This window comes from Tupaia chinensis, unplaced genomic scaffold, assembly GCF_000334495.1.
Source record: "Tupaia chinensis unplaced genomic scaffold, TupChi_1.0 Scaffold000578_2, whole genome shotgun sequence".
Taxonomy (NCBI): Eukaryota; Metazoa; Chordata; class Mammalia; order Scandentia; family Tupaiidae; genus Tupaia; species Tupaia belangeri.
The window spans coordinates 1,111,149-1,134,502 of NW_006160094.1; the positions used below are offsets into that span (position 1 = coordinate 1,111,149).

The window sequence follows — 23,354 nt, forward strand, 5'->3', positions numbered from 1 at the left end:
AGTGTTCATGTGTGTACATGCCATGTCCATGAATATGTGTGCTTATATGTGCATGAGTGTACATGTGTAGTGAACATGTGTGTTCATTCGTGTATGTGCATGAGTGTGTGCATGTGGGTGAGTGACGTGTGTGCACAAGCGGTTGATTGCATGTTTGTGCATATGCATATATGTTTTGGGGAATCACAGATTCTCACCAGGCCGAGCTGGGAGCGCGCTCTAGTTTGAGGCCCGGAAGGCCACACATGTGCTCTGTCCTCCTGCCAGCTCTCGGCCCGCTCACGCCAAGGCGGCCTATCTGTGGCTGAGAAGAAAAGCCCCAGCACATGTGAGAGGCCACTTGGAGAGCTGATTATGGCTCTAAAGAGCGACCGCTACCACCCACACTGACTGTTTACGAACGGCCTTCGCTCGCCATCGCTGTCATAAACTGTAAGACGCTGAGTATCCGCCGGCCACCCAGCACACGCGGTGGATAAGGGACAGTCCACACTAATCAAGGTGCAAGGAGGAGAGGGGGCCCCACAGCTGCTGGATGAGACGAGCCTGAGCCCAAACAAAGGCAGAGAAGGCAGCTGCTCCCACACGCAGCTGCGCCGTGGCCTATTGAAGGTGACAGATCCCGTTAAGTTATGCAGCCAGGCGCACGCAGAGGAGCCAGGCCCCCCGTAAATCAACAACCGGCTCGCAGAACTGGGAAGGCCCCTGCGAGCCTGGGGCCTCCAGCAGGCCCAGGGCCGGGTAAAGAAGGAAGGGAAAGGGGAAGAGAGAAAGAAGAGAGTCCTGGCTATCCTACAGGAAAGCATGAGGGCCAGCCTCCTGGTCCCTGTGCTCCCTCCAGTGCTTCTGGAAGACTCCAGGAGCTCTGAACCCCTAGAGCTGCCTGACTTGGACCCAGTGCTGCACAGCCTGGAGCAGACGGTCACCAGGGCCCAGTTCGGCAGCCACAGACAGCCTCCCCAGCCGCTGCTGTGGCCTATAGGGAAGTGCATGCTTCTGCGCCTGCCTTGCCCTGCCCAAGGCTTGCCTCCTGAGCGCCACATGGGCTCGTCTGTAAAATGGGCACAGTATGAGCTCCCTCCCATCCTTCCTGCTCGTTCTGCCCACTGACCCCACAACTACAGAGCTTTGCAGGTGGGCAGACCAAGCTGCAGAGAAGTCACGCTGGCCCAAGGCCTTCCCGTGGCCAACCCTAGACCCAGTGCCACAGGGTGCCCAGATCGGGTCTCTGCCCTTAGGCGGCAAAGTTTCCGTGGTGGCACATGCTCTCTGAAGTGATGCCACTAACGTACTGTGACAGGTTTGTAGCTTATGCCACGATTGTTTGGTGAAAAAAAATAAAGCTTCAGGCTCCAGCCCTTCAGTTGTGCTTTGGCTTGCCCCCACCCCTGTCATCCACTGCAGACAAAGCAGGAATTAATCACTATTATTCACAGCCAGCCCCGGCTCCTGCAGGCACTGGGAGGAGGGGAGCGACCTCCCATGGCACTGACATCCCATATTCTGGAAACAAAGGGGAGGGCAAAGAGAAGATAGAGTGACACAAGAGGGGAAAGAAGGCCTCCAGACCGGCTCCACTCTCTCAGCCCACGGTCTGCTCGTCCTGGTTATCTGCTATATTCGACCCCCTGCAAATTCACAAACATCACACATGCTGGGAGCGGTCTGCTTCCTTTGGGTCAAAATCTTTTTTGTCATTTGAACAGCAAATTCTCTTTCGACCATGAAGATCTTTTTAAAACTGGGGGGGGGGGGGAACCAGCAGTTAGCATAATGGCTATGTTGCTGGACTCCCATGTAGTTGACCGCGGTTCATGTCCCAGACCCGGTGGCTTAAACTCACGCTGGGCATGTGTGCATGCATGCCCAAGATCCCGAGAGGAGAACGGAGGAGAAGGGACTGCGGCACTGCCATACTCCCTTGGGGGTAATTTCTCGCTCTCTGTCTCTGTCTCTCTCTATCTCTCTGCCAAGCATACATACCCTGAAGCAAAAAGCTCTAAAAAAAAAAAAAAGAATCGCACACTTGAAAATGGTTACGATGGTAAAAATGTATGCTATATATATTTCATCACAATTTAAAAACCAAATTCTTCAGTTAACTCCTCAAGGGGAAAAAAAAAATAGATATCGGTGCATCCATTTCCTCACTCCCAAGTTAGTAAGGGTTCCCAGGCTGAAAGAAGAAACAAGCAAGAGGGCTGGGTGGACTTGGTTTCAGCAGAGGGCACGTGCACACACAGGGTCCTGGTAGGCTCGCACACACCTTGCATGTTTTTCAAGCCAACAGGGCTAGGACTCAAACCCTGGTTGCCCTAACCATGACATTACTGGGCTGGCCCTAGGTGGACTTTTGATTCCTGCAATGGCATGGTAGATTTTTAGACCAAGTTGTCACTGAAAATAAATAAAATACTGGATAAAGAGCTGGCCCCGTAGCACAGAGGTTAAGCACTTGCTAGGAAGCTGGAATCCACATGGCTGACTGTAGCCCTGGGGGCTTGAAAAGCACACCAAATGCATGGGTGTGCATGCCCAGATCCAACAGGATGGAGAAATGGAGAGAAAAGATTGTGCGGTGACCTCACTCCATTGGGAGAGCTTTCTCTCTCTCTCTCCCTCTCTCTCTCTCTCTGGAGAGCACGCATGACCTCTAGCAATAAAAGACAAAGAGAAGTAAAAGGTAAAATAGAAAGGATCTTTTAAAGCATCGGCAAGCTGACAGATGCCCAGATAGCAACTGCCAGGCGAGGACCTAAGGAAAAGCAGGAGGGAGCCCAGAAGCGGCGTGGCATGAAATCTCAAAGCCACTGTACCCCACGTGCCGGGGCTGAGACCAACAGACTTGGGTTTCAGGTTTAACAGACTCTCAGGCAAAGAAACAGAAACCCAGGCCTGGGGCCCAGCCAAGAGACCCTCCCTAAGTAAACCTACTCTCCCACCCCCATGCACACATCTCTAGGGGACCCGAAGAAAGAGTGCCTCAGCAGCCAGCAGGCAGAGAAGAAAAAGAAAGGGGACGACGCACACGTGGCCGCTGACCCTAGAATGGGTACACAACTATTAATAGATTCTCCAGGAAACACAGGCTAAGAATTCAGTGTAAGGCAGCCCTTGACTGGGGCCAGCAGACAGTGTAGTGGTTATGTCACAGGATTCTCACACGATTGACCAGTTCAACTCCTGGATCAGGTGCTAAAACTCACACCAGGTATGCATGCATGGCCAAGATCCCAGGAGGAGAATGGAGGAGAAGGGATTGTGGAATGGCCATCCTCCCTGAGGAGTGATTTCTCACTTTCTGTCTCTCTGTCTCTGTCTCTCTCTGACTAGCTCATATGCCTTAAAACAAAAACCTCTATTAAAAAAAAGGGGGGCTGGCCTTCAATTGAGCCCACTTGGGCAAGTATAGAGTTAATGAATACTAGCGAAAACCACCACTAGGTTCCACCCCCATTCCACCCCACCCCTGTGTCCTCTCTGTCTCGGTCCTTCATCTCAGTGGTGCCTTCCCATTTCCTGGAAGCAGCCGTGTCTCCTCCTGGGTCTTCCCCATGGGGCTCCACATTCTCTTTATGACCAACTAACTCTACTCGGCTCTAGTGGCATTTTCTCAGGAAAGCTTGCTCCGATCCCAAGTCCCAATCATGTCCCTTTGTAAATGCAGCTTTATAAACCTGCATTTCTTACTTTCAGAGCAATTAAATCAACTGTGAATTATACATTTATAAGTGGGATTATTTGATTAATATCTCTGTCCCTCACTTGACAACTCCTTGAGATTCAGAAATGTATCTATCTTCATGAATGCCAGCATTCAACACAGGAAGTACTCAAAATTATTATTTTTTTGTTGCCAGAGGGTGTGTGTGCTCACCAAAGAAAGCCAGAGAGACAGTGCTAGGGAGAGGGAGAAAGCACTCCCTAATGGGGCATGGCCATGCCACAACTTCCTCTCCTTCTTTTCTCCACCTTGTTCAGATTTGGGGCACTCATGCACATGTGCCCAGTGCATTTTTCAAACTACCAGGTCAGGACCCAAGCTATAAAGAGACTTGTGGATCCTGCTCCCCCAACTAGTAGGCTACAAAGCTGGCCCTCAAAATACTTTTAAAAGGCTAAATTACAGGGGCTTGGAAGACTGAGGCTTGTCCCAGCTTTGTCATTTACCTTGTGTCTCCTGCCAGGCATGTAAGCTTTCTGAAATTTAATCATCCCTCTTGTATAATAGAATAATAAGATTTACCCCACCTACGTCTCGGAGTTCTTATAAGGACCAAATCAAATTCAATATATGGAAACCATAAGACATTTTATCACATTATTGGAGCCCTGAAGTAATGTCAAATTTTGCTATACGACTAACTGTTATTGGATACTTACTGTAAACCAGATACTATGCAAAGTGTCTCAAATAAGAGATCTCATTTAATTTTTATTTTTAAAACTGTAAAGAAGGTGACTTTGTCTGCATTCTACTTGTGAAGAAACTGAAATCCTCAAAGTCCAAGAAATTTGCTTGGACTCCAATTAAGAAACTTGGGCTCTCTAGAAGCCAGCAGGTGACATAGTGATTAAGGCGTTGGACTCCCACATAGTCGACTGCAGCTCAAGTCCCGGACCTGGTGGCTTAAAATCCACATCAGGCATGTGTGCCTGTGGAGCCCAAAATCCTGAGAGGAGAATGGAGGAGAAGGAATTGTGGTATGGCCATGCCCCTGGGGGGTGATTCCTCAGTTTCTATCTTTCTGCTTCTCTAGTGAGTGCACGTACCCTATAGCAAAAATATCTCTTAAAAAAAAAAAGAAAGAAAAAGGTAAGAAAAGAAAGAAATTTGGGCTCTGAATGCAAGTCTCTCTGAGCCCAGCACCTGCATGCCCTTAACCCTCAGGGTCTGGCTCCTCCCTAGAGCTCCCCTTTACCTAACGCTGCAATGTCCACCTTGACGATGACCACCTGGGTGACTGGGAGTCAGGGAGAGAACATCAGAGATCCTCTCCTAGCCATGCCCTTCCCAAATTTACTAGAATAAATGTGGAATTCACCAGGCTACGGCATTCCCCTAAGATAAAGGCAGTTTGGCAAAAGCCCAGATCTGCTGAGGAAAGTCAGGTCTGCAAAGCCTCTTACCCCCCACCCCCTCACAGAGGCTCTCCCATGACGTCGATGGGAGCATCTCTTGCCCATCTTGACCAAGACCTGCTTCAGCTCATGATGGCTGTCCTCTTGCTCTGTATGCACAGACCTGCAGCATAAGTAGCCCTTGGGTGGCTCAAGAAAGGGAAAAACTGATACTGGAGGAAGTTCTTTCTGAACTAACAAAAGGTTTCAGAAAATGATCTTTGGGCCAGACCCACAACCTACTGGGTAAGGAAACTAGATCCCACATGGCCGACTTTGGTTTGAATCCCAGCCTCAACAGCTTGAAACACATACCAGGCATGTGTGTGTTCACGCCCAAAGTCCTGCACAAATAGAAAAATGAAGAAGGGATTGCAGCATGACCACATCCCTTTGGAGGATGCTTTCTCCCCCTCTCTCTTTCTGTCTTTCTCTAGCAAGCGCATGTGCCCTCAGACAATTGAAAAACAAAATGATCTTTCAACCTGAAGACAAAAACTAGTTTTACAATGTTGCCACTGCCTCCAGATCCAAAAGTACTATGAGGAGACAGTACTTCCGAAGCTTACAGGAGAACCACCCTCCAGCCTCCTATGGAATCACTTTATACCATTTCATTCTTTGGAAGGTCTTCATGTACTTGGGGCAAACTGGCTTTGCGTTTCAGTCCCCATGGAGCAGGAAAGGCCTCTGTGCTCAGTGTCCAGTCTAGTGAGGAATACAGGCATGCCCTTAAAGTTGCTATGGTAGTAATGGGGCCAGCAGAGGACATAGCAATTGCGTCACTGGACTCCCACATTGTCAGCCGCAGTTCCAGACCCAGACTGGCAGCTTAAAACTCACACTCTGGCACATGTGTGTGCATGCTCAAAGCCCTGAAAGGAGAAGGGAGGTAAAGGGATTGTGGCATGGCCATCCCTACCAGGGGAGAGGGGAGGGTGTTATGATTTCTTGCCTTCTGTCTCTCTGGCAAGCATATGCACCCTATAGCAAAAATCTCTCTCAAAAAAAAAAATGCCATGGTCTCTATGGGTGTTGAAGTGACTGGAGAGGTGGTCAGCGGAGGAGGCACCACCTACCCCGCTCCGGGCTGCTGGTGTCCGCTCGCAGCGTGAAGCACCTGTGCCAGAGATAAGGACATCATTGCAACGGGACCTTCCTCCGAAGCCGTGGCGTATCAGTTATACAGAAACACTGCCTTGGGAAGGTCCGCAGGAGGGCCTAGATGAGCTCGCACCGTCTCGGCAGATTACCCCAACTTGCCCTTCATACCCCAACTTGCCCTTCAATTTCTACTTCAGTTTGATAAGGCCATAGATTCAGCACTGGCTCAGAGGGTCAGGAATGGAGTCAATTTCAGGGGCTCTCTAAAAAGGTACAGATTCTGCAATAACATCTGGGCTTTTGTATTGAATGATGTTGAATTCAGAGAGGTGACAGAGCTTATTAAAGTGGATAAAGTGAAAAGAGTGGCCTGTGACAGTAAAAACACGGGCTCCAATACTACAGAGTGAATAGGGGAAAAATGGCTTCTTTGTGCCATCTTCTGTTATTATTCATCACTTTCTGAAGAGAAGCATAGAACAGACTTTTTAAATCTATTCTAGCATTGCAGAAATGACAATGCTGTGCTATACTATCAGAGAATTCTGGTAGAAAGAAGCTTAAAATTCTGTAGCCTCTTTGAGGAAGCATAACTTTTTATAATGATAAATCAAAAGTTGTTGCCTACCTAAGAATACTCTGTAATAAACTCATTGTAAAATGTGAAAAAAAAACAATTTCTATGGTAGTAAAGAAGAGTGGCAACTCAGGGATTTTACCATTGTTTTCTAGGACCCTAATAGTAGTTACTATAAACAGATGTCACAATGGAAAGAACTCTGATTATTATTTTTGAACATCTGACTAGGTTATGAGTGGGTAACTATTTTGTTTTAAATTGATTTATTTATTTCTTCAGAGAAAGAGAGAGAGGCATCCCCATCATGAGCTTCAAGCCCAAGTTCTCAGTCAACCCAGATCCCAGGCACACGGCATCTTCAGGGAGGTCCCAGGCCACACACCCAGAACCTTTTGTGTGTGTGTATTACAACTGCACCGCCTTCTGGCCCTTACTTTGAATCCGCACATACTAAGTTTGTTTCTGCATGGAATCACTTTAAATTTCTATCCTAAGCTCAAGGAAATTAAAATACACACACACACACACACACACACACACACACACACAGCCAACGCCGAGAATTTTCACCAAAGATAATGAACAGAGCATACAAATCAATCTGACAGGTAATTTACCATTAGGTTTGATTTCATCAGTCTGGCCACAGTGCATTATGAAGCAGGAAAATTAGACAAGTCAAGAGGATGATAGCATCAGTGTTTAATGTTTATTTTCCATTACCTGGCAGCACAATTATTCTCAATAAAATATAACCATTCTCTCAAAGAAAAACTTTGAGCCACTCAGCTGATAAAAATAACACTATTAAAGTTTCGAGCAGACTCAGCAACTTGGAGAAAGAGACCATACGCCTTTTACTGATGACTGAAGAGACAAGCAGAAAATCATCCAGATCCATCAGTGCTTAAAGGAATGAAGGGAAATAGCACTCTCTGGATGTACAATTTCTTTTTTTTTCTAATTTTTTTTTTTGGAGAGGTTTTTGCTATAGGGTGTGTGCGCTCACCAGACAGACAGAGAGAGACAGAGAGACAGAAAGTGAGAAATCACACCCCAGGAGGGATGGCCACACCGCAATCCCTTCTCCTCCATTCTCCTCTTGGGATCTTGGGCATGCATGCACACACACCCAGCATGAGTTTTAAGCTACCAGGTCTGGGACTCGAACCGTGGTCAACTACATGGGAGTCCAGCAACATAACCATTACACTAATCGCAGGTCACTCTGGACATACAAATTTTATATTCACTAAATGAAAGATGTTTTTCTCCTTCCTTTTCAAATGCCATGAGAAATGTTGTCACTTTAAGCTGAGTTGACATTCTGGTCAGGTTATCCCAACCCAAACAACATATGACAAAGTTGTAGACATTATTATGTCAATATGGAATGTGTCAATTAATGTCATACATATTTTGATGTCAAAAACCCAGGCAGAAAGTCATCCAAAGATGATTGAGACAGGAGTTTCAACATATCCCTCGTCTATTGAACTTTTAAAAAATTGAGCTTCAGAGCTGGCAGGTGGCATGGTGGTTAAGGCACTGAATTCCCACATGGTCACCCATGGCTCAAGTCCCAGACTTGGTAACTTGCTTTCTCACCTTCCTTCTCTATCTCTTTCTCTCTGTCAGTCTCTGGTCAAATTAAAAATAATAGTAATAATGAATGAAATAAAATAAAATAATTCTTTTTTAAAAAATTTGAGCTTTTAAAATGCATAGAAATTGTTTAAGATAAACCTCAGATACAAATATTTCTTTCAGTGGGAAAGTTTTTCTTCCCAATGATCTTCTCTGAAGAGCAGGAGAATATAACTCCAAAAAAATGTTTAGATTCCTTTCACTTCAAGTGTGATTTACATGTCCTTAATTTTACCATTGTATCCCTTCTAAGTAGCTTCTAAACAAATCGTTTTTTAAAGATGGTGTTTTCTCTAAAGTGAAAAGATAATAATGAAAATAACACCTACACCAGAACAGGGTAAAATAGTTTTGAAGGCTTAGTAAGATCAGTCCTAGCTCATTCCACTGCACAGAAGAAACAAGGAACATTACATTCAGAACCAGGGGAACAATTTCGCTGAAACTAAAGCTTAACTATTCTAAATCCTGGAAAAAAAAAAACTGTGCATTTAATAGCTATCATGTTTGTCTCCAAAGCATCTCAGAGACAAAATGAGATCTTTGCCACTGCCTCCAGATCAAAAAATGCTGTTTCCTAATTCTTTTAAGTTTATTCATTTATTTCTTCCATGAGCAAGAGATATACAGAGGAAGGACCCTCAGTGGGGATCTACACCATAACCAGCCAGCTCCAGATCATGGGTACATGTGTGTCCTCAGAAAGGTCTCTGGGACTTGAACTGGCAACCTTCCTATGTGGGAGTACCTCACAGATAGTCTCGTTTTCCACTGCACCACTGTCTAGCCTCTGAATACAAAGAACTACACTTCAGTTTACTATGGATTTTATACTTTCCATTTTCACTTTCAGTCATCCAAAAGCCCTCTGAGTTCAGTGCCCAGCAGAGCAATGCAGGCAGGCATGTCCTTAAAATTCCTACAGATAGTTGGGACCAGCAGTTGGCATGATGGCTATGTTGCTGGACTCCCATAGAGTCAACTGCAATTTGAGTCCCAGACCCAGTGGCTTAAACTCATGCCAGGTGCATGTGCATGCCGGCCTAAGATCCTGAGAGGAGAATAGAGGAGAAGGGATTGCAGCATGGCCATTCCCCTGGAGGGTGATTTCTTGCTTTCTGTCTCTCTGTCTCTCTCTATCTTTCTGGTGAGTGCACGCACCCTATAGCAAAAACCTCTCAAAAAAAAAAATTCCTACAGATAGTAAATGAGAAAACTGACAAAAGAATTTCACAAATTGAGAACAGTATAGACAGCTGCCATCCAGTAGACAGAACCAGTCAAATAAGAGAACATCGAACCATGTCAACAAGTAAGCTCCTTGGGGCCAGCAGGTGACATGATGATTAAGGGTTCTGGACTCTGACACCCGTTCCAATAAAGGGTCTTGCCATTAGGTAGGCACCTGTGGCTGGAAGGCTACACAGCCAGGACCCGTGGCTTATCCCCTCCCCTACTTGCCTTTGGACTCTCAGGACTTTGGCGTTTTCTTTGTTCCTGAATTCAAATCCAGCAGCTCAGCTTCAGGTACACCTCTTCTCTAGAAACAGGGAAGACTTTGGATCTCCCAGGACTAGTGACAACAGTGCAAGGTGCTGGTGCACAATGGTGAGCTAGAGCAGAAGAGAGATCGCCAATTGCCTACTCCTGCACACCTTTGAATGCTCGGAGATATCTTGAAGAATTTAGGAAGGAACATACATACAGATCACCAGATGACTCGAAGCCATTGCAGAGGAACAGGAAATATGAGCAACCAACAAAATGTTTCTCCCCCAAGGGAAAACATCAATTCCTCAACACCCACAGACAACACAATGAAACTCACAGAAATGACAGATAAACAATTCAGAATCTTTATAGTGACCAAAGTAAATGAGATGCAAGAGAAAAGAGACAATGAGATCCAGGAGATGAGGAAGGCCTTTCATGATTTGAAAGAAGAAATAGACACCATAAAAAAGAATCAAACAGAATTGTTAGAGATGAAGAATGTGATACAGGAAATTAAAACCTCCCTCGAAAGTATTAAAAGTAGATTTATCACACAGAAGATTGAATCTCAAATGTTGAAAACAAAACTTCTGACCTAGAAAAAATTATGAAAAAGACTGAGAAAACAACCAAGAAAAGGATAATATAGAGAAATACTAGATACCATCAAGTGTTCAAACATCTAGATAATTGACATCCCAGAGAAGGAAGAAAATAATAAGGACATTGGTAATTTATTACATGAAATCCTGGAAGAAAACTTTCCAAACCTAGAGAGGCATTCAGATATCCAGACCCAAGAAATACATAGAAACCCAAACAGAATCAACCCAAGAAGATCCTCCCCAAGGCACATCATAGCCAGATTGCCAAAACCACAAAAACAAGATACTAAAATTGACAAGAGAGAAACAACAAGTTACTTACAAAGGTTATCCCATCAGGCTAACATCAGACCTCTCATCAGAAACAATGCAGGCAAGGAAATAATTGGGAAATATACTCAAAGTGTTAAATGAAAAACAATTTCAACCAAGAATACTGTACCCAGCAAGATTATCATTCATATGGGAAATAAAGATTAAAAACATTCTCAGATAAATAAAACCTGAAGGAATTTACCAACTCCAGACCAACTCTTCAAGAAGTTCTAAAGGGAATGCTATACCAAGAAAACTAAAAATCAGACAGACAGATATAAGAGAACAACAACAAATAATAATAATAAAAAAATTAAAAAATTAAAAAACAACCAAGAAAATGGCTCATCTAATGATAAGAAGATGTCTGGAAATATTGATAATAACATGAACGTTAATGGATTAAATTCTTCAATCAAGAGACATAGACTGGCTAAATGGAAAAAAATAAAAAAATAAAAAAATAAAAACAGAAACCCTCTATCTATTGCCCACAAGGAATACATCTTATGGATAAAGACATACATAGACTGAAAGTAAACAGCAAGAAAAAGATATTCTATCCAAACGGAAATCAAAAAAGGGCGGGAGTGGCAATACTGATTTCAGACAAAATAGGCTTTAAGTCAAAAACTGCAAGAAAAAATAAACAAGGGCATTATATAGTAGTAAATGGGCTAATTCATCAAGAAGACATAATGCTTATAAGTATCTATGCTCCCAACTAAGGAGCACCTAAATACATGAAGGAAAGACTGCTAGAGCTAAAACGAGAGATAGATTGCAACACTGTACCTATCGGGAATTTCAACACACCATTACCTCCTTTAGACAGATCTTCTAGACAAAAAAATAAGCAGAAAGATACAAGATCTAAACAATACTATAAATCAAATGGGCCTTATGAACATCTATAGAACTTTCCACCCTTCAAGACCACAAAATATACATTTTTCTCACCCCTGCATGAAAACTTTTCAAAGATTGACCGTATATGATAGAACACAAATCAAGCATTTACAGATTCAAAGTCATAGAAACTATATCCAGCATCTTCTCTGAAGGTGACGAAATTAAGCTTGATAATCATTTCAAAAAAAATCCTTAAAAATACACAAACACATGGAAACTAAACAACCTACTTCTGAATGACTTAACTACCAAAGAAATTAAGTCTGAAATCAAAAAATTTATGGAAACAAATGATAATGAGTATATGAATTTCCATAATCTATGGGACATGGCAAAAGCAGTCGTAAGAGGGAAATTCATAGCAATTAGTGCACATAGGAAAAAGATGGAAAGGTGGCAAATAGACAACCTAACATCATGTCTCAGGGAATTGGAAAAACAACAACAGCAACAAAAATGCCAGGTGAAAAATATAATAAAGATTCAAGCAGAAATAAATGAAATAGAAAGTAAATCAACTATACAGAAAATAAATGAAAGCAAAAGCTGGTTCTTTGAAAAGATAAAAAAGATTGGCATACCGTTAGCTAGACTGATAAAGAGGAAGAAAGAAACCAGATAAATCAAATACATAATGAAATAGGCAACATTACAACAGATACAACAAAAATACAAAACATCATTAGAGGATACTATTAGTGACTATATGCCAACAAATGAGAACACTGGATGCATATAATCTACCAAGACTGAATAAAGAGGACAGAGAAAACCTGAATAGACCCATAACAATTCATGAGATCAAATCAGTAATAAATAACCTCCCCAAAAAGAAAAGCTCAGGTCCTGATGGCTTCACTTCTGAATTCCACCAAACTTTTAAGGAAAAGTTAACCCCATCCTACTCAAATTATTTCTAAAGATCCAAAAGAAGGGAATCCTCCCAAATTCAATGTATGAAGCCTCCATCATCTTCATTCCCAAAACAGGTAAAGACATGACAAAAAAAGGAATACTACAGACCAATATCTCTGATGAATATAGATGCAAAAATTCTCAACAAGATACTTGTAAATCATATCCAACAACATATAAAAAGATTATTCTTCACAACCAGGTAGGTTTTATCCTGGGGATGCAAGGGTGGTTCAACATACACAAAACCATAAATATAATACACCATATTTACAGAAAGAAGAGTATAGAGAAGGAAATCAGAAGAAGAAATAAAGAGGCATGACATTTGTGGGACAAAAAATTGTTTATTATCTGTTAATTGTAACATGTATAGTATTCTCAGCTGGACTGGTCTGAGAAGTATTTCATGTTGGGTTAATTCTCCTTATAAACCAAATGATGTATAGCAATCAAATGTTTAAAAATTTAAAAATAAAATAATAATAAATTAATTAAATAATAATAATATGGAAAAATATTAAAATTTGCTGCTGCTGATGTGTATAGTAATGTCTGTCTTGACTGATATGCATGGTAATTGTGCTGGAAAAAGAAGTGTTAAAGAGACAGGCAGTTAGCGAATTGGCTATGTTGCTGGACTCCCATGTAGTCGACCACGGTTCGAGTCCCGGACCTAGTGGCTTAAACTCACGCCAGGCGCTTGTGCATGTGTGCCTGTGATCCTGAGAGGAGACTGGAAGAGAAGGGATTGTGGCATGGCAATCCTCCCAGGGGGTGATTTCTCACTTTCTGTCTCCCTGTCTGTCTGGCGAGCGCATGCTGCCCTGCAGCAAAAAGCTCTCAAAAAAAAAAAAAAGTTATACACTGTAAATATATATGTGGTTAAATGTAGTATTAAAAATAATAAAAGAAAAAAGGATAATAAAAAATGTAATAAAAAATAAACAAAAAGAGTGCTGGTCTCCCACATGGTCAACTGTGTTTTAAGTCCTGGAACTGGAGCTTGCTTTCTCAATTTCCTTCTCTCTATCTCTCTCTCTAACTCTGTCTCTCTCTGGTCAAATTAAAATAGATAAATTAAATAATTCTTTAAAAAAAAAAAGAAGTAAGCTCATTGCTATGATTTTTTTTTTTAGGATTTTCACATTCAAGTGCATTGAGCTCAAATAATAACAAATTCCACATTTCACTAAACTTACCCTCTGCAACCTGAATATTGAAAAAGCAATATTTATCCAAGAAGACACCAAGAGGAGAATCCTCACTATCCTGATTCTTGTAGCACATTGACAGGAGCCAAACAAAGCATTTCCTTATATATACCACAGCTTCCTATATTCTTGAACATAAATAACCTTTAGATGTAGGTCAAATAGCCAGGAACAAATTCTAGGCAAAGGTACCAATGCCTCTGGATTTATAAAAGAAGCTGATCCAAAGCTCACATGAAAAAATGAACCATCAAATCAGGAAAGTTATTAAAAAGACAAGTACTGGAGGAAGGTGAAGACGAGTTCTACGAGCCAATAAAACATACCACAAAGTCTCAATGCACAGTATAGCAGAATATGAGCACACGCATCGATACACCAATGGTATAAATAGAAAGTTCAAAGATACGTAAAAATATAGAGAAATTAATTATATAATAAAAGTGTCATCTCAAGTCAGGGGAGTATTTAAATAAATGATGAGTATTTAAATAAATTATGTTGAGATAGGTAGGTAGGTCAAATATTTTATGTATTTTGAAACACATTTAAAGTAAAAAATAAAATTGTAAGAAAACATGGGTGAATTACTTTATATCCTTAATATGGGGAAAGTTCTAATTACAAGGCAAGATCAAAAAAATGCTTTTTAAAAATAATAAATTCCACTATATAAAAATGAAAAATATCTGTATGACACAAAGAAAAGCCCTAAGAAAAATTACAAGCTGGAAAAAAAAATCTACAACTTATAACATGGGCCAGAAGTTCTCAGATTTTTTGGTCCCAGGAGCGCTTTTGTTCTTACATTACTGAGAGCTTACAGACAAAATGGTCAATTAGAGACATATAGTGAGGCATCCCTCCGACAAGAGGGCCAGGCAAGTTGGACAAATGGCTACATTTCTTGAAGAGGAGTGAACACATGAGAAAGTCAGTGTGAAGTTTCGGGCATTGAATCTTGTGTTGAAGCCATAAAAGAAATGTTGGTTTTCCAAACTGAGAAATTTTCTAGAACTGACCAGACCCCTTCCCTCTGCCCCCACCACCATGGGCGAAAAGGTAAGTGGAACTCCCCTCCCAAACCCCAAACTCCTATTTCCACATCAGACCCCAGCACTCTCATCTGGGAAATACCTCCAGAAGGACACATTACGTCCTCACTAACAACAGACAGAAATGCTGAAAACAACAGACATGGCAGAAATGGATTTCAGAATATTGATTATAACAAACTTAATGAGATACAAAAGAATGCAAATAGACGATTCTAGGAGATGGAAAAAAACAACTCATGAGGTGAATGAGAAATTTGATAGGGAAATAAACATCTCTTTTTTAAAAAGAAGCCAACAGAAATCCTAGAGATAAAAAATACAATATAGGAAATAGAGTATTTTGAAGAGAGCATCAACAACAGGTGCGCATGTGCTCACCATGCTCCCTACCAAACATAATAATAATAATAATTGCAGAATTGGAAGACATAAACTTTGAAGTACTCCGAATGATCAGAAAGAAAAATAACCACTTAAAATGAGATCATAGGGCCAGTCAAGGGGACCGATAGGTGATGTGGTGGTTAAGGACGCTGGACTCCCAGATGGCCAACCAAGGTTTGCATCCCGAATCTGGTGGCTTGCTTTTTCACTTTCCCTCTCTCTCTCTTTCTCACTCTGTCCCTCTCTGGTCAAATTTAAATTAATAAATAGGACTGTGTTGGCCCTCTGGGTGCAACTTCATGACTGTGAACCCTCCACCCCCAGCCAGGGTTCCCCCTCCCAGCCCCCAGTGCTAGCCAGGTAGGCAAGTTTCCCCATCTCTCTTGTTCTTCTCTGTCCCTTCTAACATTTTTTTCTTTTTCTCTTTAAAAAACAAACATACAAAAACAGCGTTCTGCCCCGTTTGTGCTGTTCTCTTGTTAATTTGCCTCTTGTTAATTTGTCTCTTCCCTCAACTAGGATAGAAAGCATCCAGTCAACTCCACCTCTGAATGTGTTGGTCCTTTGTGTGGCATTTATGTGCCGTGGGGTTTTGTGTTTTTAATCCAATTTCATTATCTACCACATGATTTCTGGGGTTTTTTTTTTTTTCCTCCTTTTTCTGGTCTAGTTCTTTCCTTCCTTTTTCTTTTTTTTTTCATTCTATTTCTTATTTCCTACTTTCTTTTTCTTTTTCTTTACTCTCCTATTTTACTGCTCAGCCCTTACCTACTGCCTAAAGAAGACTAGGTGCACGGTAGCTAAACATCTGAACATTGTGAGTTTTAGAGAATTCATTGCACCTCACTGTAGCAGTTGTAAAAAGTGAAAATTTCCTTCATAAATCTGATGGCAAAACATACCCTGTGATTCTCACTAGAGGACACAGTAGAAGGGAGAAAATAGCACCAAACTATTTCACAGTAAGGGAAATACATAAACTCACAGTTACAGAATCCTTCTCAAACAAATTAGCCAAAAGTGAATACATTACCAAATGACTAAGAATCAGAGAAGAGTCTCAAGAATGAGAGAATCAAGTAGCACGTCTCCAGCAAGGGAACACTGTAACTCGTCTCCAAGTAGGGAAAAATTAGAGGATATTACTGAAATGTCAGAAAAATATTTTAGAACATTTATGGTAATAAAACTCCATGAGATGCAAAAGAAAAGAGACATTGAGCTCCAAGAGATGAGAAAGTCCTTCCATGATATGAAAGAAGAATTGCAGCACCAGCAGTTAGCATAATGGCTATGTCGCTGAACTCCCATGTAATCGACTGTGGTTTGAGTCCCCGACGCGTGTGCATGCATGCCCAAGATACTGAGAAGAGAATGAAAGAGAAGGGATTGTGGCATGGCCATCCCCACTCCCCGCCAGGGGGGGTGATTTCTCCTTTCTATCTCTCTGTCCCTCTCTGTCTTTCTGGAGCACGCATGCCCTATAGCAAAAACCTCTCCACGAAAAAATAAAAAAGAAAGAAAGAATTGGACACCATAATAAAGAATCAAACGAAACTGTTATATATGAAGACTGTAATACAGGACATCAAAACCTCTCTCAAAAGTATTAAAAGCAGGGGGAACCAGCAGTTAGCGTAATGGCTATGTTGCTGGACTCCCACGTAGTCTACCGCAGTTTGCGGCCTGGACCAGGTGGCTTAAAACTCACGCCAGGTGCATGTGCGTGCATGCCCAAGATCTCGAGAGGAGAATGGAGGAGAAGGGATTGCGGTGTGACCATCCCCCCTGGGGGCTGATTTCTTGCTTTCTGTCTCTCTGTCTCTCTCTGTCTGTCTGGCGAGCGCATGCGCCCTAAGTGAAAAAAACTCTCAAAAAAAAAAAAAGTATTAAAAGCAGGTTAGGGACCAGCAGTTAGCATAATGGCTATGTTGCTGGACTCCCACGTAGTCGACCGCGGTTCGAGTCCCAGACCCAGTGGCTTAAACTCACGCTGGGCGTGTGTGCGTGCGTGCCCAAGATCCCGAGAAGAGAATGGAGGAGAAGGGATTGCGGCGTGGCCATCCCCCCGGGGGGTGATTTCCTGCTTTCTGTCTCTCTGTCTCTCTCTCACGCCCTATAGCAAAAACCTCTCAAAAAAAAAAAAAAAGAAAAAAGAAAAAAAAAAGTATTAAAAGCAGGTTAGTCCATGCAGAGATCGAATCTGGGAAGTGGAAGACAAAACCTCTGGCCTTGAAAAATAACCAAAAATATTGGGAACCAGCAGTTAGCGTAATGGCTATGTCGCTGGACTCCCACGTAGTCGACCGCGGTTCGTGTCCTGGACCCAGTGGCTTAAAACTCACGCCGGGCGCGTGTGCGTGCGTGCCCAAGATCCCGAGAAGAGAATGGAGGAGAAGGGATTGCGGCGTGGCCATCCCCCCGGGGGGTGATTTCCTGCTTTCTGTCTCTCTGTCTCTCTCTTTCTGTCTGGCAAGTGCACACGCCCTATAGCAAAAACCTCTCAAAAAAAAAAAAAAAAACAATAATACTGAGAAAAGAGCCAAGAAAACTGAGGATACTCTATGAGCAATACTAGATATCATGAAATGCCCAAACATCCAAATAATTGGTATTGCAGAAGGTGAAGAAACCAATAAGGGCATTGATAATCTATTCCACAAAATTCTAGAAGAAAATTTTCTAAGTCTAGAAAGGCACTCAAACATCCAGACCCAAGAAATACAAATAATTCCCAGTAGAATCAATCCAAGAAGACCCTCTTCACACCACATCATAGCTAGATTAGCCAAAACCACAAGACAAGATACTAAGATTGACAAGAGAGAAATGTCAAATCACTTACAAAGATTATCCCATCAAGCTAACACCAGACCTCTCATCAGATACAATGCAAGCAAGGAAAGAATGGGGAAATACATTCAAAGTGCTAAATGAATAACAATTTCAATCAAGAATACTATATGTGGCACAGTTATCCTTCATATGGGAAAGGAAGATAAAAACATTCTCAGATTAAACAAAACCTGGAAGAATTTACTAACTCCAGACCAGTTCTTCAAGAAATTCTGAAAGGAGTACTGTACCAAGAAAACTAAAGACAGACAGATAGCAATAAGAGAACAAAAAACAGGGGACCAACAGTTAGCGTAATGGCTATGTCGCTGGATTCCCATGTAGTCAACCACGGTTCGTGTCCCCGACCCGGTGGCTTAAAACTCACACTGGGCGTGTGTGCATGTGTGCCCAAGATCCCAAGAGGAGAATGGAGGAAAAGGGATTGTGGAATGGCCATCCCCCCTGGGGGGTGATTTCTCGCTTTCTGTCTCTGTCTCTCTTTGTCTCTCTGCCGAGCGCACGCGCCCTATAGCAAAAATCTCTGAAAAAAAATAAAAAAGAGAAGAAAAAACAACTGAGTATATGGCCAACTTAATGGTAGAGACAAATCTGGAGATATTGATAATATCATTGAATGTTAATGGATTAAATTCTTTGATCAAGAGACACAGACTGGCTGAATGGATTGAAAATCAGAAACCCTACATCTACCCATCTCATGGATAAAGACATACATGCACTAAAAGTAACGGGCTACAAAAATCTATTCCATGCAAATGGAAACCAGAAAGAGCTGGATCACTATACTGATTTTGGACAAAATAGACTTTAAGACAAAAGCCGTAAGAAGAGACAAAGAAGGGCATTATATTGTAGTAAAAGGGCCAATTCACCAAGAAGATATAACACTTATAAATATCTATGCACTGAACTTAGGAGCACCCAAATATGTAAAGGAAAGACTGTGAGATCTAAAAGGAGAGATAGACTGTAACACAATAATTGTTGGAGATCTCAAAAACTCATTATCTCCTTTAGACAGGTCAATGAAACAAAAAATAAGCAAAGAGATTCTGGACCTAAATGATGCCATAAATCATATGGACTTGATAAACATCTATAGAACTTTCCACCCCCCCCTAAAAAAAAAAACCACAAAATACACATTTTTCTCGCATGGTACTTTCTTGAAGACTGACTACATGACAGGGCATAAAAATTAGCCTTTACAGATTCAAAGGCATAGAAACTCTTCTTCTCCAACCATGATGGAATTAAACTTAATGTTAATCTCAGGAAAAACCCTTGAAAATACACAAGTACATGGAAACTAAGTAACCTACTTCAGAATGACTTCATGACTACCAAAGAGATTAAGACTGAAATCAAAAGATCCATAGAGACAAATGATAATGAGTAGACAAGTTTCCATAATCCATATGACACTGCAAAAGCAGTCTTAAGAGGGAAGTTCATAGCAACAAGTGCGTACAAGAAAAAGATGGAAAGGTGGCAAAAGGACAACCTACCATCGTGCCTCAGGGAATTGGAAAAACAACAGAAAAATCCAAAAAAAAAAAGCCAAGAGAAAAGAAATAATAAAGATTTGAGCATAAATAAATAAAATAGAAAATAAGCAAACTATACAGAAAATAAATGAGAGCACAAGCTGATTCTTTGACAAGATAAGCAAGACTGACACACCATTAGCTAGACTAATTAAGAAGAAGAGAGAAAGAAACCAAATACATCAAATTTGCAATGAATCAGGCAACATTACAACAGGACATAATAAAAATACAAAATATCAATAGAGGATAATGAGCAACTATGTGCCAACAAAGAAAAAACCTGGATGAGACAGCAAATTCCTGGACACATATAATCTACCAAGATTGACTCAGGAAGACATAGAAAGCCTGAATAGACATATAAGAAGCAATGAGATTGAATCAGTAATAAATGACCTCCTGATAGAAAAAAGTCCAGGTCCGGAAGGCTTCACTGCTGGATTTTACAAAACTTTTAAAAAAGAGGGGACCCCCATTCTACTCACGCTGTTTCTAGAGATCCAAAAGGAAGGAACCCTTCCAAATTCATTCTATGAAGCTTCCATTACCTTCATTCCCAAAATGGATAAGGATACAAAAAAAAAGAAAAAAGGAAAACTACAGACCTATATCTCTGATGACTATAGATGCAAAAATTCTCAGCAAGATACTTGCTAACCGTATGCAACAACATGTAAAAAAGGTTATTCATCATGACCAGGTAGGCTTTATTCCAGGGATGCAAGGGTGGTTCAACATATGCAAAACCATAAATGCAGTACACCATATTAACAGAAATAAAGACTAAAAACCATATAATTGTTTCAATTGATGCAGAAAAAGCGTTTGACAAAATACAACATTCCTTTGTGATTAAGATTTTTAGGAAAATCGTCATATAAGGATCATTTCTCAGCATAATAAAAGCCATCTTTGAAAAGCTATAGCTAACATTATACCGAATGGGGAAAAGCTGAAAGCTTTTCCACTAAAAACTGCTACAAGACAAGGCTGCCCACTTTCTCCGTTCCTATTCAATATAGTACAGGAAGTCCTAGCCAATGTGATCAGACAAGAAAAGGAAATTAAAGCCATTCCAATAACGAAAGAAGAGCTGAAATGATCTCCGTTTTCAGATGACACTATTGTATATGTCCTGCTCTAGGCTTAGTTTGACTGGAAAGTGTAGTGCATTTTTTGACCCCAATGTATAAGACCTAATAGTATCCACAAGAAAATTCCTCAAAGTAATAAATGCATAGAGTAAAGTGGCAGGATACAAAATTAACTTACAAAAATCTATAGCATTTCTATATACAAACAACAAGCAGACAGACAGAACTGAAGAAAGTAATCCCATTTACCATAGCCACAAGAAGTATGAGATACCTAGGAATAAAACTAACCAAGGAAGTCAAAGACCTCTAAAAGGAAAACTATGAAAACCTTAAAAAGGAAATTGAAAAGGACACAAAAAAATGGAAGGACATCCCATGTTCCTGAATTGGAAGAATTAACATAATCAAAATGGCAATTTTGCCCAAATCAATCTATATATTTAATGCAATCCCTATAAAACTACAAGACATATCCTTCACAGAACTAGAAAAGACAATCATACAATTCATCTGGAATCATAAAATACCCTGTATTGCCAAAGCCATCCAGAGCAAGTGTGGAGTGGGTGGCATCTCACTTCTGGCCCCAAAATATATCACAAAGCTGTGATAATCCAAACAGTATGGTATTAGCACAAAAACAGACATGAGGACCAATGGAACAGAGTAGAGACCCCAGAAATAAACCCAAAAACATACAGACAACTGATCTTTGACAAAGGGTACCAGTCAATTCAGTGGGATAAGAAAAGCCTCTTTAGCAAATGGTGCTGGAAAAACTGGATATCCATCTGCAGAAAGATGAATCTGAGCCCCTACCTATCACCATTAACAAAAATCAACTCAAAGTGTATCAAAGATCTAAACCTAAGACTTCAAACTATAAAACTACTGGTAGAAAACACTGGGGAAACTCTGAGAGACACTGAGACAGGCAAAGACTTCTTAAGCAAAATCCCCAAAGCACAGGCAATAATCCTCAAAATAGACAGGTGGAATTACATTAGATTAAGAAGTTTTTGCACAGCAAAGGACACCGTGATTAGTGTGAATGGACAGCTCTCAGAATGGGAGAGAATGTTTGTTAATTGTTCCTCAGATAAGGGACTGATAAGCAGAATACACAGGGAACTCAAGCACCTTACGAGGAAAAAAAAAAAAAGATAAACCCAATTAAAAGATGGGAGAATGAGATGAATAAAACAACTCTTTAAGGAAGACACACAAAACAGCCTAAAAGCATATGAACAAATGCTGAACATCTCTCATCATAAGGGAGATACAGATCAAAACCACAATGAGGGACCAGCAGTTAGCAAAACGGCTATGTCGCTGGACTCCCATGTAGTCGACCGCAGTTTGAGTCCCAGACCCGGCAGCTTAAACTCACACTGGGCGCGCATGTGTGTGCATGCCCAAGATCCCGAGAGGAGAATGGATGAGAAGGGATCACGATGAGGCCATCCCCCCTGGGGGCTGATTTCTCACTTTCTGTCTCCCTGTCTCTCTCTGTCTTTTCTGTTTTTCAGTGTAGCTGACACCCCCAAAAAAAAAAAAAAAAAAAAAAAAAAAAAAAAAAAAACCCTCTCCAAAAAAAATGAGATACCACCTAACCCCAGTCATAATGGCAAAGATTAAAAAAAAAAAAAAAAGATTAGTGCTGGAGGGGTTGTGGTGAAAGGGGAACACTCCTACATTGGTAGTGTGAATGTAAATTGGTACAGCCACTGTGGAGAACAATATGAGGGTTCCTCAAAGATTTTCAAATAGAACTACCATATGATCCAGCAGTTCTACTTCTGGGTATCTACCCAAAGGACAGGCCAACCCTCCATCAGAAAAGTGCTTGCACAAATATATTATTGCAGCATTATTCACGATTGCTAAGACATGGAACCAACCCAAATGTCCATAAACAAATGAATGGATTGAAAAAGTGTGACACATATACTCCATGGAATACTATTCAGCCATAAAAAAAACAAGGCCTTGGGATTTGATAGAAAGTGGATGAGTATGGAATATTTGTTGCTGAGTGAAGCAAGTCAGGATTTGACAGAGAGACATTGTATGTCTCCACTTAAGATGTACTGAGTGTCCGCACTCTGCATCAGAGACTGAAAGTCTGGAGAGCATAAAAGTATTAAAAATTGTTATTGATACTAGAGACAAAGTGGGAGGGGAAAAGCATAGGAAAGGAAATTTGGGGGTGGGGAATAGAGAGGTAAGATATTTGTGGGACACAGATATGGTTTATTATCTGTTGATGAGAATGTGTATAGTATTCTCAACTGGGCTGGACTGAGGTATATATCATGCTGGGTAGAGTCTCTTTTAAAATGATGTATAGCGACTGGATGAATCAATAACAAGAAGAAGAAAATAAATAAATAAATAAATAAATAAATAAATAAATAAATAAAATAATTCTTTTAAAAATTCTAGAGTTTAGAATTTAAAAAAAAATTCAGGTTCTAGAGTCAGCAGCTTGAAAAATAT

The 23,354-nt window shown here is 41.1% G+C and overlaps 1 pseudogene; it reads left to right on the forward strand.

Annotated features, from left to right (window-relative positions):
• The first annotated feature begins 5,166 nt into the window (after window positions 1-5,166).
• LOC102485382 (transcription initiation factor IIA subunit 2 pseudogene) lies at window positions 5,167-6,635 on the forward strand (annotated as a pseudogene).
• Window positions 6,636-23,354: the final 16,719 nt, after the last annotated feature.